Source organism: Panthera pardus, unplaced genomic scaffold (genome assembly GCF_024362965.1).
Source record: "Panthera pardus isolate Hobbes unplaced genomic scaffold, ASM2436296v1 HiC_scaffold_8, whole genome shotgun sequence".
NCBI lineage: Eukaryota > Metazoa > Chordata > Mammalia > Carnivora > Felidae > Panthera > Panthera pardus.
Genome location: NW_026527013.1, coordinates 20,414,299 through 20,431,692, shown reverse-complemented (window position 1 = coordinate 20,431,692; position 17,394 = coordinate 20,414,299). Strand labels below are relative to the sequence as shown.

Here is a 17,394-nt window from a genome sequence, read left to right as displayed (position 1 = left end):
TTTTTCTCCTTTTGCAAACAATAGTTCAATTTGAGTAAGGTAAAATGTTAGATGTAATTCCACTACATAATTATAGTACCTTTTTATTGGGAATGCAAAAAAGGAATCAGTGTTGGTGGGCCTACTGTCAATCTAGTTAAGGACAGAGTTAAGATTATATTTATTAAGTGTCTAATGAATGATAGAGACCCCAAATGCACCAGAGTTCAGAGAAGAAAGCAATAGCATCTGAGGTTTAAATGCTGCTGGAAGGGGTTCTGGAAGAGGCAGATCTTGAAACAACCCTGAAGCAAAGCAGAATTAGACAAACAAGGGGGTTAAGTTTGTCTTAACTAGCTGGCTCAGTCAGTGGAGCATGCCAACTCTTGATCTTGGGGTCACAGGTTCGAGCCCCATGTTGGGTATAGAGATTACTTAAAAATAAAATCTTAAAAAAAAAAAAAAAAAAAAAACAGAACTGGACAAGTGAAGAGGGAAGGAGAGGACATTCCACATAGGAATCATGGCTTGGATCTGAGGAGTACTGAAAAGGCAGAAAGTATCAGGTTTTCTGGAAAGGGAGATAAAATGATTCATCACTACATACTTATTAAACATCTCCTTTGACCAGCACTCGTAGACACTGAAGATACACAGAGAGAATCCTGGACATAGAGTGATGACTAGAACCCTTCAGGGATCATCCCATCAACTGACACAGATATGTAAGCACACACTGTGAGCAATCTGGCAAATACAACACGTGACTAAGGTTCAACTGATAAATGGATTAACAAAATGTAGTACATACAGGGCCACCTGGCTGGCTCAGTTGGTTAAGCATCCAACTCTTGATTTTGGCTCAGGTCATGATCTCATGGTTCATGGGTTCAAGCCCCATATTGGGCTCCACAGTGATAGCATGGAGCCTCCTTGGGATTCTCTCTCTCCCTTTCTCTCTGCCCCTCCCCAGCTCACTCTCTCTCAAAATAAACTAAAAAGGGAATGAAGTACCGACACATGCTACAACATGGATGAACCTTGAAAACATCATGCTACGTGAGACAAGCCAGTCACAGAAGGCCACATACTGTCTGATTCCATTTACTTGAAATGCCCAGAACAGGCAAATCCATAGAAACAGAAAGTGGATTAGTGGTGGTTACCACGCGATGGGGGGAAAGGGAGAATAGGGAGTGATGGCTTAATAAACGTGGGTTTCTTTTTGTAGTAATGAGATGCTCTGGAATTAGACAGTGGTAATGGTTGTATAACCTTGTGAATGTACTAAAAGCCACTCAACTGAACAATTAAAAATGGTGAAATTCATGATATGTGAATTATATTTCAGAAGAAGGAAGGAAGGGAAGGAAGGAGCAAATAAGGTTCTACAAGATGGAGGAGATAATTTTGCCTTGAAAAGCTGGTGAAGGCTTTCCAGAGCAGGCAATGGATCTGAATATTAGAGCTTTAAGAAGAGAAGGATGAAGTCATTCAGAGAGAGAGAATGACATATGCTGAAGTCCAGTTCCATGGGAATATAGGTTGGGGGAATAAATGGGGAAATTGCAACAGATGAGAAGCAGACAGGCCAGATCCTGATCTAGCAGTATCGTGAAGACCTTACTAAGAAGCCTGAACTTTGTCCTATACAAGGATTGGCAAACATGTGGCACTTGGTAACACTTTCCTTTCTATGTCTCTGGCAGATATAACTAGTATACCATGAGTCCTTCTCTGCTGTGCTCAGAAATGGACTTGATATCAATCTCTATGCAATGCTCCCCATAGTCTATATGCCCCTAATGAGAGCCACTGAAAGATAAGTGGCATCATCTGAATTCCCAATTTAAAAGGAACACTGGTGGCTGTGTGAAGGCAAGGAAATTAGGCAGGAAGCTGCTATAACACTTGGCAAAAGGTGGGGACACCCTGAACCACAGTAGTGGCAATGAGAAAGGAGAAAAGAGGAAATATTAGAGACTAAGAAGAAAAAAACAGTAAGGGTTCAGTAGTCAACTGGAGCCCCATGAGGGCAGCCTTACTCACCACTATCTCCCCAGCACCCAACACAGTCCTTGGTACACAGGAAGGGCACCATAAATATCAACCAAATCGTTACAAACGTTTCATCAACATTCTCTCATAGTATCTTCACTACAATACCATGAGGAAAGTAAGGTTATCCCCATTCCACAAAGAAGAAATCTAAGGTTTAGAGAGGTTAAGTGGCCTGTCCCAATTTTACCCAGCTAGAGAGTAGTAGAATTCAATTTCAACTGAGACTTATAACTCCAGACTCCAAGCTTTTATCCATGGCCCAGGTTTCCAGCTCAAACAATGGTGCAGATAATAGTGTTGTTAATAGGGACACCTGGGTGGCCCAGTCGGTTAAGGATCTGACTCTTGATTTCTTTGGCTCAGGTCATGATCTCACAGTTCCTAGGATAGAGACCCACGTCAGGCTCCACGCTGACAGCATGGAGCCTGCTTGGGATTCTCTCTCTCTCTCTCTCTCTCTCTCTGCCCCTTCCCTACTCTCTCTATATAAAGTGTCGTTAATGGTAAAATCCCAGAAATAGCTGGAAAGTGAACTGGGGTCAGAAAAACAGATTTGGGTGTTCCTACCATATTCAGGTAGCTGAAGCACCAATATGGAAGAGACTCAGGGAGTATGTGTAGAAGGGAAAGGGTAGCCAAGCATGGGCCAAACCATGAGGGAGTAGAGAATAGCAGCCTGCACAGAAAGTCAGAGAGGCAGAGAAAGAACCAGCCAGGGAAGTACACTATCAGGAAATACATCAGCAAGATGGGCACAATCAAGAGTCAAATGCTACAAAAATTTCAGATATGGTGGGGTCACTGGAACCACAAAGATATTTAGGGAAGGGATTCTAAAAGGAGTTAAAGGCTGCCTGGTGTTTCCTAAACCTGGTGTTTTCAGGGCATCAGAATCTGAAGAGCTTATTAAAAATACATAGTTCCCCAGTTCCCACCAATAGTGATCTTGTGTAAGTGACTCAGTCTCATTAAGCCTCCATTTTCCCATCTCTAAACTGTAAATAATAGCATCAGCCTCATAGTTTTATTCTGAAGACTTAACATGCTTTAAAGAAGTCCTACACATGATTACGACACTATTTGAAAACTGGCTTTTAGAAACCTCAGATACAGGAACCACACAAGGATTTTTAACTGGAGAGAGAAGGGTGAAAGGCAATCCTTTCAGAACTGCAAAGGTGAAAGAATGGAGGGAAAAAGATCAGCTGTCACAATCCAGGACTAGACCTGGAGGGCTTAGGTTAAGAGGAAGGCAAAGAAACCAGAAAGAATGGAGCAAGGGTAAGGCACTACCAAGGAAAACTCAAACAATTGCTGCATGGGAAGGAAAGGGAGGAATTAAATAGGACTTTGAGGCTTGAAGTCTGGATGACTCCAAAGAACAAAGGCATATCTTCACCCAAATCAGGAAGAACAACAGAAGCATAGCTGGTATTGGGAAGGGAAAAATGAAGAAACTCATGCAAGTTATTGGATAAGAGATGAGTGAAAATAAATGCCAAAAGAGCCAACTGGCAGTAAATGTGTTTTGGACAGGAAAGCAGTAAAACCAATTAAGAATATGGTCTCTAGGGGGCATGGTTGGCTCAGTTAAGGGTCCAACTCTTGATTGATCTCAGCTCAGGTATTGATCTCAGGGTCGTTGAGTTCAAGCCTCACATTGGGCTCCATGCTGGGTGTGCAGCCTACTTTAAAAAAAAAAAAAAAAAAAAGGAGGAGGAGGAGAATACGGGCTCTGAAAAAAAAAAAAAAAAACACAAATAAAAAATAAAAAAGAACATGGGCAGGGGTGCCTGGGTGGCTCAGTCGGTTAAGTGTCCAACTTCGGCTCAGGTCATGATCTCAGTTTGTGGGTTCGAGCCCGGCATCGGGCTCTGTGCTGACAGCTCGGCTGAGCCTGTTTCAGATTCTGTGTCTCCCTCTCTCTCTGCCACTCTGCCACTCACACACACTCTCTGTCTCTCTCTCTCTAAAATATAAATAAACATTCAAGAAAAAATTAAAATAAAAAATTAATGACTCTTTGTTTCAGTTCAGGTCATGATCTCACAGTTCGTGAGTTCAAGCCTCATATCGGGCTCCTTGCTGACAGTGCAAAGCCTACTTAGGGTTCTCTCTCTCCCCTCTTTCTCTGCCTCTCCCACATGCGTGTGCACACACTCTCTGTCTCAAAAATAAATAAGCTTAAAAAAAAAAAAAAAAAAAGAATATGGTCTCTAAGATGATATGGCCTGAGTCAGAGTCCCAGCATTGCCATTTTCTATCTAAAGGACATTAAAAGGGGAACCTGGATGGCTCCGTGGGTTGAGCTTCTGACTCTTGATTTAGGCTCAGGTCATGATCTCACAGTTCCTGGGATCGAGCCCCACCTCAGGCTTTGTGCTAAGAGCATGGAGCCTACTTGGGATTCTCTCTCCCTCTCTCTCTGCTCCTCCCCTGCAAGCACTTTCACACACAAACTCCCTCTCTCAAAAAAAATAAACATTTAAAAATGTTAATAAATAAATAAGAAGTTACCTAATTTCTCTAAACGTAGGTTTCTTCATTTATAAAATGAGAACAGTAATAGTGTATATCTCATATAAGATTATTTTTTAAATTAAGTGAAAAAATAGCACATTGCCTAGCATATGGTAAGTTAGCTTCCAATAAATGTTGATTATCTTTAGCTACTCCATGATGACAACAGTGTTAACAGCAATGCTTTGGAGAAACTAAGTCATATTATCCAAAAGTCAAAAATGTTCCCAACTCTGAGACAAGACAGGAAACGAGAGGATTCTTTGAATTTTGAAATCAAGGAATTAGTGTCTAAATTAGTACCATTAGTACCATTTCACAAGCTAGGCCTTCTTCATTCTTGACTATTTAATTATCACATCCTTTGAACTCTGGGGTTTAAAAACATTTCTGTAGGGGCGCCTGGGTGGCTCAGCCAGTTAAGCATCTGACTTTGGCTCAATAATGATCTCACAGTTCGTGAGTTCAAGCTCCACATCAGGCTCTATGCTAACAGCTCAGAGCCAGGAGCCTGTTTTAGATTCTCTCTCTCTCTCTCTCTCTCTCTCTCTCTCTGCCCCTCTCCTACTCACTCTCTCTCTCTTTCTCAAAAAATTAATAAACATTAAAAAATTTAAAAAATTCTATAAATGTTCTTACCTTGAAGCAAAGTCCACTTTAGTTCAGTCACTTATTCAACAAGCATTTATTGCAAAACTATTAGCACAATGAATTATGCTAAATACTGTATGATGAAAAATAATACACAATGTAAATGTGGTAACTGTACTAAAGGAGATTACAAACCAGAAGGTAAAAAAAGAAAAAAGAAAAACTTATGCAAATATCTGAAGTACCAGGCATGTTGTAAAATGTCACTGATATACTGCTAGTCATGAGAGTCAGAGGAGGGAAGACTCACTTCCAATATGGATAAAGCTGTCACCTGAACTAAGCCTACCAAGATGGTCATAATTTCAATGGCCAGAACTCAGGGGAAACAACATGAACATAACCAAAGGAAACAATGTGAATATAGATGCAAAGGTATGTTCCAGGAAGAGCCAGGAATCAAGACTAACTGAAGATCTAGCCATGAGGTAACCAGTCTTATGCTGAGGACAAATGAGAGGGAAGAGCCACAGGGTAAAGCCTGGATTTCCTGGGACGGGCCAGGTGGGGAAGCCAGAAACTTGTTTGGGGAGCAGAATGGTGGCTATGGTTCCATATATGTTGAGTAGGACACTTCTAAAACCACCTCCTCACAGCTGATAGGCTTTTAAAGCTGGATAGGACTTCAGACTCTAACTCAGCCCTTCTGTCCTTCTGACCGAGAATACCAAGACCAAGAGAGGTGACTGAATTGCCCAAGCCATGAAGTTAGTGGCCAAGATGTAGCTGCAGTCCTGGTCTGCAGACTCAATTCAGTGCACTTTACAGTAATTCCCCTGGTCAGACAAAAATGTCCAAAAGCCAGGAAGAAATGTGGGTTTACTGCTTGATAAAGAAACAAGGGTTATAGAATTGAGTCACTTAGAGAGCCTGAGGTGGTGGGAGTGGAAGAGCTAGGTCTCTGAGGGCCAGGATACAGAGGGAATAGAAGGAAAACAACAAACCTGGGTTACATCCATATCCACGGGACAAAAGGAAGGACTTTTACAAAGGCACATCTGAGAGGAAGGCAGAGAATTAAGACAGTGCAGAATCCTAGAAGCCAAGGTCAATGTCTCCTCTTCAGCTAAAACACACATGTTCAAAAAATATCTGCTGAATGAATGAATGGATGAATAAAGACAGAGTGAGACAAGATATGTTTGCACCCCACGTAGGTAAAGCACTGTACTAAGCACTTTATGTGGGAGTATATGAGATAATCTCACAACAATCTGATGAGACAGAATTATCATGATTATCCTCACTACCATTCAAGAGGAGAAAACAAACTTATAAATTGCCCAAGTTAAACAGCAGGTATCAGAGTCAGGATTAAAAATCAAGTCCTCACTATCTGGGAAATAGTGTTAATTTTTAGTAGGGTAGAAAATGGCAAGGTAATGATGTTTAAAAAAAAACAGAATGTTCTTATTAGTAAGACATATACACTCAATGACAATGTCTGAGATTTAGCTTTAAAACATACCCACAACAGGGACACGTGGGTGGCCAAGTCGGTTCAGCTCAGGTCATGACCTTGCAGTTCATGAGTTCGAGCCCCACATCAGGCTCTGTGCTGACAGCTCAGAGCCTGGAGCCTGCTTCAGATTCTGTGTTTCCTTCTCTCTCTGCCCCTCCCCTGCTCGCACTCTGTGTCTCTCTCTCAAAAATAAACATTAAAAAATAAAATGAGGGGCGCCTGGGTGGCTCAGTCGGTTGAGCGTCCGACTTCGGCTCAGGTCATGATCTCACGGTCCGTGAGTTCCAGCCCCGCGTCGGGCTCTGTGCTGATGGCTCAGAGCCTAGAGCCTGTTTCAGATTCTGTGTCTCCCTCTCTCTCTGACCCTCCCCCGTTCATGCTCTGTCTCTCTCTGTCTCAAAAATAAATAAATGTTAAAAAATTTTTTTTTTAAATAAAATGAATAAATAAACATTAAAAAAAATTTAACATACCAACAACAACAAAAAAGTGAGGAGGACAATTGAAAGAAAAAATTGGGGAAATGCTGATAATTGTTGAAACTGGGTGATAGGTACATGGGGTTAATACACTATACTCCCTGTTGCTGTATACGTTTGAAATTTTCCATAGTAAAAAGTTCATTCATGCGTGACTTCCCTCCCTGCAAAGACGGTGGGGAGTGAGAAGTTGGTCAAAACAAGGGAGAACAAACACCCAGAAGAAAAAATGTTGTCCCAACAACATGGATTTCACCTCAGAAATAGTGTTCAGGAGACACATAAGACCAGAAGCCAGAACACAAAACATTAAGACACATAGATAAAACAGGTGGTACGGAAATGGCAGTAAAACTGCATTTTAGATAAGAAACAAGGATAGGAAGGAGAAGGCTAGGGTAGCATGAGAGGCCCAGAACTAAGTAAAGTTATTATGGTTCTACCTTGCATGTAAGGTAAAAACTAAAAGGGGAGAGAACAGGAATATGCTAGAAAGGAGACACCGATTAATCAACTAATTAATTGATCGATAATATATGAAATAAATACATGAAAAGATGCTCATTCTCCTCAACAAGAAAATGTTATCTAGGCTTCAAACAAATTAGTTACATAGGCTTCAAATTGGCAAAGATTAAATATATTGATAATGTTCAGTGCTAAAGAAGAAAAAATACAATCTTTTTAAAGTTATTTGGTAACGTCTAGAAAAATTGTATTTGTTTATTTATTTCTGAGAGAGAGGGAGAGAGAGAAACAGAGCGTGAGTTGGCAGAGGGTGGGGAGGGGGTGCAGAGAGACAGGGAGTCATAGAATCCAAAGCAGGCTCTAGGCTCTGAGCTATCAGCACAGAGTTTGATGTGGGGGCTCGAACTCACAACCCATAAGATCATGACCTGAGGCAAAGTCAGATGCTTAACTGACGAGCCACCTAGGTGCCCCTATTGCTAGAAAAATTTTAAACATGCATATCTTTTGTTTTTTTAATTTTTTAATGTTTGTTTATTGTTGAGAGAGTGAGAGAGAGAGAGAGTGCAAGCAGGGGAGGGGCAGACAGAGAGGGAGACAGAATCTAAAGCAGGTTCCAGGCTCTGAGCTATCAGCACAGCACCTAATGCGGGGCTCGAACTCACAAACCATGAGATTATGACCTGAGCTGAAGTACCATGCTTAGCTGACTCAGCCAACCAGGCACCCCAACATGTGTATCCTTTGACAAAGAAATTCTATTTGTAGGAGTTTGCCTAGGAAGTATACAATGTATATAAAGATGTATATAATGTATACAAAGAGGTGCATCTTGTATATATATACATATATATATATATGTATATATATACACATATACATATATATATATACACACAAGGATGCTTGTTGCTACAAAGACAGAAACAAATGTCTGTCACCAGGGGACTAGAAAAGTTGATACAATGCAATATAATACCATGTAACTATTAAAATATATGATAGATACATGTACTAAACAGGAGAAAATGTTCAAGATAAAACCATTAAGCCAAACCACAAAGCATTAAGAGACCTAGATAAAACAGGTGGTAAGGAAATATAGTTATATATTATATATTAGTTACACACATATTGAAAAATATTTGTAGAGGAGTAGCTATATTGTGATCCCATTTCTGTAAAAAGGAATTACTTACCTCTCTCTTTCACATACATTCACATTAGCATACATAGTAGAAAAAAATGTGAATAAATATAGACTGAATTCTTAATGGTGATTAACACTGAGACATGGGATTCTGGTTTCCTTTCCTTACTTAAAAAATGCCTGAATTTTACCGTGCTCATATATTACTGGTATAATCAGCGGGGTGGGGGTGGGGTTAAAAAGTTAAGGACTTTCCAAAGCAAGAGACTCTGAGCAATGAAAGTGTCATGATACAAAGACAAGGGGGAAAAATAGGGAGCACAAACCTTAAAGTGAGGTCACGGTCAAGAATGAGGGAGAGGGGAGCCCGGGGCTCAGTTGGTTAAGCATCCAACTCTTGGTTTCAGCTCAGCTCATGATCTCACGGTGCCTGGGATTAAGCCCTCCCCAGAGCCTGTTTGGAATTCTCCCTATCCCTCACTCTCTGTCCCCAACACCATGTTCTCTCTCTCTCTTTCTCTCTCTCAAAATAAATAAAGAAACTTAAAAAAAAAAAAAATGAATGAGGGAGATGGAGGGCAGGTCTAGGGCCTAAGGGAAAAATGAGCCTTGGGGCAGTGCCTGGCTGGCTCAGTCAGTGGAGCTACAACTCTTGATCTTCAGGTTGTGGGTGCAAGCCCCACACTGGGTAAAGATTACTTTAAAAATATAAAAAATTAAAAATTTAAAATTAAAAAAAAAAAAAAAAGAGAGAGAGGCACCTGGGTGTCTCAGTCAGTTGAGCCTCTGACTTCAGCTCAGGTCATGGTCTGTGTTCATGAGTTAAAGTCCCATATCAGGCTCTCTGCTGTCAGCACAGAGCCCACTTCGGATCCTCTGTCTCCCTCTCTCTCTGCCCTTCGCCCACTTATGTGCAAGTTCCCTCTCTTTCTCTCAAAAATAATAAATATTAAAAATAAAAAACAAAACAAACAAAAATTTTAAAAAGAAAAAAAAAAGAAAAAATGAGCTTTGGGAAACATGCAAGCAGTTGCTATGGGAATGGGACCCTAAGAAGGCAGCACAGGAGCACCATGAGGGTCAGAGCTCAACTCAACTGAAGCAGTGGGAACTGTGGTCAGTCAACACATCCTATTTTCCTGATTCCCTAGAAACACTAAGCAACCTAGGGTTAACAAAAGAAGCCAGAGGTGAAAGTTTAGGGATGGCAACTGGCAGAACAGACGGTATACAAAGTCAGGCAGGCAAAGGGTTCTCAGACCCAGGGAAGGCAGCACTGAAACTGTGGGCCATGGCAAACCAGCATCCAAGCTGAGGTGGGTGAAACAGTGGGGAAGAGAAAGGTGGAGAAACAGTGTGGGGAACACAGTGGAACTGGAAGGCACAATGAGGGCAGAGAGCCTGAGCTCAAGTCAGAATCACACCTAAAGAATTCTTTCCCACATTTTTTGGGGTCCAATTTCTATACATCATTATGTTAGGAGAAAGACCACTACTAGTGTCAAATATTGCAAAAAAACATTTCCACCTGATTCTGGGTTTTTCTCTTGACCAATAAGTGATGTGTGAGGACAGTGGGGCTCCTCTCCCTCTAGGTTCCTCCCCCATTCAGCCTCTTCCAGAGTTTCCAGGCAACTGTTAACAGAGCAGATGCTCTACTCCCTGCGTGGCACTATATTCTTTGTGGGTATCCTTTCCTGGCCAGAAGCCTGGAATAAGGGGTAACTGTCCCCCCAAACTGAAGCCCTAACAATATCCTATAAGGACATAAAAGGGGTCCTAAACTTAGTATCAGAAAACCTAGAAGCTTTTCTTCTTAATGGCTTTGTGCACTTGAAAGCAAGCTACTTCACTTTTGTGTTTGTTTCGTCAACTGTAAAATGGGGCTACCTGCTTCACAGGGTTGTTGGGAGGGTAAAGTAAAGGAAATGTATATGAAAGTTATGAGCTGTAATACCATACATGTGCAAGGTATAGTTATAAAGCAAACATTTTCATTTCTGCCTATGTATAACTTTCACTGATGATGTTTTAAGACCATAAGTGGGCGCTAGTAAAGCCAATGTGCCTATGCTGGCTGAAATGATTTTTGTTTTTATTGCTTCTAACCTACATTACAACAATTTCCTTCTCAAAATCTCAACACTGCTCACAGAATATCTTCAACAGTTGCTTGCCACATTTAATGTGCCTTATACTTTGTTTCAGTTTTCCTTATCTCATATCAATTTTTACCTTTACTTCTCATGCTTTCCTTTTCTGCAGTATGTTATATTTGTCAACTGCATGAAAGAAGACTACATTATATAGGCTTTAATAAGGTTCCTCACACTTGGCCTTCAGTGGGATTCTTATGTGATCTGATCAACCATGAAAATGTAAATCAATTTAGATAGTACACCCTCAAGTTATCTTACCACAAAGAAGAACCAAGAGGGTGACTTATGAAATTGGCACAATTCCATAATTTCTAGGTTAGTAACTCAGAACACATAGCCTCCTAACAAAGAATTAATTCATCAGTTCCAGTTTTAGTACAGTATTAGGCTAAGCAAAGAACTAGTACAGATAATTTCATAGTCACTGAGTTCAAATTCCTGAATAAAGTTTGAGCAACTAATCTTGTATCCTGAAAATGGTGACATTGAGCTCAATTCCAAAAGGTCCATCAGCCGGTAAAAGTCACAACATCCTGGTGTTAAATTCGTTACACACTCCCAGGCTGGCCACTAGCTGTCTGGAGACCTTGTGACCCAAACTGACTAGTCACTCTTCTTCGTGCATGAGGACAAAGTGCTCAGAGCAGTAAATGGCCAAAGGAAAATCTAGATAATACCAACGAAAAACTTCCATTTTTTCCAAATGAAACTTTTGCCAGACCCACAGAAAGCAAGTAATAGCCCCCCCAGCCTGAAAACTATGAACATATGGAATAAGCAACACATTTTCAATCAAAATAAAGTATTGCTTTTAACAACCTGTAAGTACAAAGGCAGAAGCACTGTTTCAGCCAGAATCAGACACAGCCTTAAAATCAGAACACTCATCACACCACCAGCTCCACAAGGAATGATTTCTTGTCACTTCATATGCAGAGGTCATTCATTTGTTCATTCCACAAAGATTTACTGAGTAGCTACTCAGTGCCAGAGATGGTTAGGTATTAGGATATAAGGATAAATAAGACAAGGTCCTGCTCTCAAGCAGATTACAACCTAGCCTGTAAAACACACAAATATACCAAAAGTTAAGAGTACAGTGTACAGAGTAATTATGAAAGAAGCTTGGACAGAACTGCAATGGCCAGATAAAGGAGAGGCATTCAGCTTAATCCAGAAAGAATCAAAGAATCTTTTAAGAGATGGTGGTGCCTTAATTCCTGGTAAATGCAAGACTAAGAGTCAGAAAATCACTAGAATGGGGAAGAAAGTTAGGAGAGGAATAGCTTCAGCATGCTGGGATGTTCAAGGAGTTCACTGTAACAACAACATCAAGTGCCAGAGAAATTGTGGCAGAAGAGGGACTAGAAAGAAGACACAGGAGTGGCTGAGTCTAAAGGTGAGATGTTGAAATAGAGACATACTAGGATCTAGATGTTCACAGTATTTTAAGGCTAAAGGAATATTATTTACTTTTAACAGAAGTGAAAGACCAGCCACAATGGAGGAGGGATTTGACTAAGGAAAACTGGAAGAGTTGTATGGCCGGTTATTTCTAATTACTTCTATCTGGCTTATACTTATTCTTACTTTTCTCTTGACTTCTTTTTTTCCTCCCATAGGGAAAAAATAAAACTGAACAATTCTGTAACAAAGGCTGTCAACCTTCCGTTCATCAAAAACTTTCTGAACAGAGTGCTATATTCTATCAAAATACCCCAAATTAGAGAAAGATGACAAATCTCTCTAGCATCTGGAGCCTTCCTAGCAAAAAGACCAAAGCCAGGTCTCTGATAAGACAAAAGCTAGAGAAACATCCTGACCATGGGATACACAGAACATGATGCTGCCTGTCATACTCTAGCAGTGTAAATGGGAATGCTTACAGTTCTCAAAACAAGGACATGCCGAACAGTTACCTCCTGGCTTCTCCATAGAAACTGCCAGGAAAAAAACCTACCAGTGCCAGGAATGACCTTGGACTTTATAGTGTGGACTCCTGCCCACCAGTACTAGATAAAGACTACCTCGGTAATTCTCTCACCTGTCCAGAGTACAAACAGGTGCAGACAGCAGGCTGCCTTCCTCACCAGACAAAGAAACTGAGCCCCTCATCCATGCACAGCACCTGGCTATGCTCCTACTACTAATACTACTGAAAATAGTGCCCCCATTACTACTTCTAACTACACTAACAGCTACTAAGAGCAAGACACTACTACTAACAGCAAGCACTGACTACCTACAAAGTACTAGGCCTTCATCTTCAGTCCCCAATACAATCTGCAGAGAAGGTTATACTATCCTCATTTTACAGAAGGAAAAAAATAAATAAATAAAACAAGGCTCAGAAAGGTTAACAGCTTACCCAGGTCAAAAAGCAAGAAAGAAGTAGAGGTGGGATGACTCCAAAGACCATGCCCTTCCTATTGTACTAGACACCTCAGAATTTTCCTACATAAAGCAAAATCACAGGGCGCCTGTGTGGCTCAGTCAGTTAAGTGTCCGACTTCGGCTCAGGTCATGATCTCACAGTTTGTGGGTTTGAGCCCCGCATTGGGCTCTGTACTGACAGCTCAGAGCCTGGAGCCTGCTTTGGATTCTGTAACTCCCTCTCTCTCTCTCTGCCCCTTCCCTGCTCAAGTTCTGTCTCTCAAAAAATAAATAAACGTTAAAAAAATTAAAAAAAAAAAAAAAAGCAAAAACTCTAAGGCTTCTTTCCAAGAGTTTCTGAAGTCAATCCATTTGACTAAGAGGTATTCAAAAACACTTCTTTCAGCAATCACTTTGCTTTTAAAACAACATATGTTGGGGCACCTGGGTGGCTCAGTCGGTTAAGCTTCTGACTTCCGCTCAGGTCATGATCTCGCGGTTTGTGGGTTCAAGCCCCGCATTGGGCTCTGTGCTGACAGCTCAGAGCCTGGAGCCTGCTTTGGATTCTGTGTCTCCATCTCTCTCTGCCCCTCCCCCACTTGTGCTCTGTCTATCAAAAATAAATAAAATGTAATAATAAAAAATTTTTTTTCAAAACAACATATGTAAACCATTTTTTCTTTTCTTTGATCAAGTGAACATTCTAGACAGAAAATGAAAGATATTTTAAAGAATTTATCATGTGAGTGCCTTGGATTTTTGGCCAAAATATAAACACAGAGAGAGAAGAGAGCAAAGGACAGAATTTCATTCTACTAGATCAGAATGGAGATTAACGATTAAGGCAAAAATTTTTTTTCAAATATAATTTACATTATATTGTATGCAGTGAAAACCAAGAGGCAAGCAATTTCAAATAGACTGAGCCTTACCTCAATCTTATTCCTCCTGTTCTAGGGGACAGCACTCCAAGTGATCAGCAGACACTCCCAGCCTACATACAGTGAACCAGACAAAGGGGGTAAGCAACGCCTTCATGCTCCCAAACCACAGTGGAAAGGAAAGTGTGACGGCTTCCTGGGGAACCCAAGCACATATACAGTATTTATAAATCACTATTCACAAACACACACAGAAACAAAATGTTACCTGTGGTTTGTCTACAGAAATACTTAAAGTTAACAGGTGTATTTAAATTAATGCAAAAACAATCCCATACTAATGTGAACACATTATAGCTCACCTTTTTCATGAAAATATATGAAGACAATCAATTTTCACTAGTCAAAATTAATACTGTATAAAAAACTTCATTCAGCAGCTTTACCAATTAAAAGCATAATATACCTGAACCACTTCTTCTCTCACAGACCTATAGCCACTTCTGAACTAAGAACTACTATTAAAATGCCAAAAATATTACCATTGTAAAGATGCCCAACACAGTACCTGTCATAATTCAACAGACACTGGTTTATGAAAGAGTTAACTATTTAAAATATAAAAATTTAAGAGAGACAGAAATCAAGGGACATACAGGATTTTTTAAAGATTAAGGGGGGGAAACCAGAACTATTAGTACAACCTACAGATAGTCAGAATTACCTCACATTTCACTGAAAATTTATAGACTCCAACTGGGCAGTACCTCTTAACACTCTAAATAAACTCAGAAGGTGCAATGGTCTGATACTGCCATTTGTTGTATAGAGTTTCATACCTCATCTACAGACAACACACCAACTTTGCCTGAATGCTACACACAGAGCTCTGGTGCACAGCTGCAGGCCTCAGAGCTGGAGTTTGCACACTGCCTTCAATAATACAGATGAGACACAGTGTGCAGACCAAATTCACTGAAGACGGAGAACACTTCTAGTGAAGAAGATAATGTTCTGTAAAAGCTCAAATGGCAGTCACTAAGATTTAACAGATTCAACATAATGACTTCATGGCAGCAGGAGAAAATGAAGTTTCATGGATTAGGGATACAAAGAACATTTAACAACATAAACTGTTAGGGTTTTCACATCCCTCTGTAGAGTTGCACACATTAAACAATGACACACAAATTAGTGAAAACAGGCTCTGAAATTAATTTAGATTTCTAAGAATTGGACTGAAAACCCCTAGAATTTACATATATTATGGTGTCTAAGTTTGTCTAGCATTACAAACAATAGCCACAGTGCTGAAACGAAAGTATGAGTCACAATTCAAAAACAGGAGGAAAAAAAAAAAAAGAAAAGTACAGAAGAAAGCTTTGGATCCAAATACCACAAAGAAATTCTTTACTTAAAATACTGTCAAGGACAGCTACCATTCTGACTTGGAGTGAAAAGGAATGATTCCACAGTGTCTTCTACTCTGGAACAAACTCTTTCAGCCCCCAAAAGCCCTTTCCAGCCCCATCCACCTTGGTGTCCAGTCACTAACATAGTCAGCCACATCCACTAGCAAGCACGGGAATTCTAACAGATCTGAGTCACCCACTCCCCCGCAGTAAGAGGTCATTCTCTATCAGAAAGCCCACTCTGCAAAGTTCTCCTGTTCATCTCCCAGGCTGCCATCACCGTGGCCCACATAAAGCAACCTACCAAACTCGGCAGCCTACCAACACTTCTCTACACTCTCCAAATCACAACTCCAGCTCACCCTAACACCAAGGGAGGCAACGCTACTCACCGTGACACTCTGGTGACATTCAGTTCCCTGCCTGAGAACCCTTCAACGCCAGGATACATCTGGGCCAGAGAATCCAGCTCTTTGCTCAACTCCTCTGTGCCCAGCTGAGCTTCCAGTCGTTCCAGGAACCAATCACGGGTTACCCCAGAGAAGCTAAACTCCCAGTGCCTCTACTCCCCAGCCAGACCCCAGTCGGCCAAGCTCACAGACGTGGGACAGAGGGGGCGCGGGGGGAGACACATCCCGATGTGCCTTAGGGACCAGGCACACGGAGGGCCCTAGAATTCCAAACGCAAGCCCCCCCCCCCATCCACCCCACTATGGTTAGCTTCCAGGGTGTCCGCATTAAGCGTCAAGAGCGCACACCACTGGAGTTAAGTCTCCGAGCCCCTGTGACTCCCTTTCCTGGCTACCAAGATACTAAATACCAAGCCACAGAGGCCCCGGGTCGAGGCCAAAACCCCAGCCAAGGCTCCGGCCACTGGAGTTCCCCAGTGGGGATCCAGCGCCCCAAGGCCCGGGCCGCTGGGACGGGCTTGCTGCCCCAGGCCGCTGAGCGCCACGGGCCCGGGCCGCGTCCCCACTCGGCCCCCATTGTTGCCGTCCCGGCGGCCCAAGCCCGGAGCCGGGGGCCAGCACCGGCACTCACCTCCTGCGCCGCGGCTCCGGGCCGCGCCGGGCCGGGCAGGGCCAACTGGCTGCGCTTCCCGCTTCTCCTGCTCGGCTGCGTCTGCGGCGGCGGGGGCGGAGGTGGCGGCTGAGGCGGGAAGCGGCCGGCCAGGCCCGGGCGCCGCGGGCTGGCTCGGGCCGAGAGTCGGTCTTCTCCGGCGGCGGCGCTCGCAGACTCCTCTCGCGGTCCGCGCCAGAAAGTGTCCCCCTCCTGGACCGCGCGCCGGCCGCCCGGACGGGAACACGCGCCGCCGACAGGAAAGTTCCGCTGAGAGCTGCCCGGAGGCCGTTCTTTCCCAGTGCCGGGTGGACCGTAATTCGTCCCTAGATAGAACCATCTGTGCTACAGATGACCGTTTCAGGAGTGAATGTGGCACGAAAATCCCAGGCCTAAATCCACCTGGGAACGGTTCCGGGGTGGGTGGGACAGAATGGGTTTGCACCCCACCAGCCACCAGTGCTTCAATTGAGCCTCGGTTCCTCCTCATTCCTCGCTTGGGGGAGGCTTGTGAGGATTGAATGCGATGATGCAAGTGGTTGGCACGGAGATATGGGGTTCAACATTGAGGCACGGTCATTGGCAATGCTGCCAATGATGATCGCTGCTATTACTACCGTCTCATTACAGAGGTTGTGCACAGCCCTCAAGGACCCATGAAATTGATGTGTACCATGTAACTGTCGGTTTTCCCCCCCTCCACCCCCACCTCCTGTCCCGTTTCCTGTTGTCTGAGGCTA

At 42.5% G+C, this 17,394-nt stretch overlaps 1 protein-coding gene across 3 annotated transcripts in view; it reads right to left on the bottom strand.

The window, feature by feature from the left end:
• Positions 1–16,854, bottom strand: part of RAD54L2 (RAD54 like 2) — a 112,227-nt gene extending 95,373 nt beyond the window's left edge. The window contains exons 1-2 of one of the 3 annotated variants that reach the window (XM_019417003.2): positions 16,637–16,854; positions 14,235–14,379 (exon numbers count right to left, since the gene is read on the bottom strand). The gene's annotated coding sequence lies outside the window, so the exon portion shown is untranslated. The remainder of the gene's footprint in view (positions 1–14,234; positions 14,380–16,636) is intronic. The other 2 variants (XM_019417004.2, XM_019417005.2) reach the window with 2 other exon arrangements.
• Between the last annotated feature and the right edge of the window lie 540 nt (positions 16,855–17,394).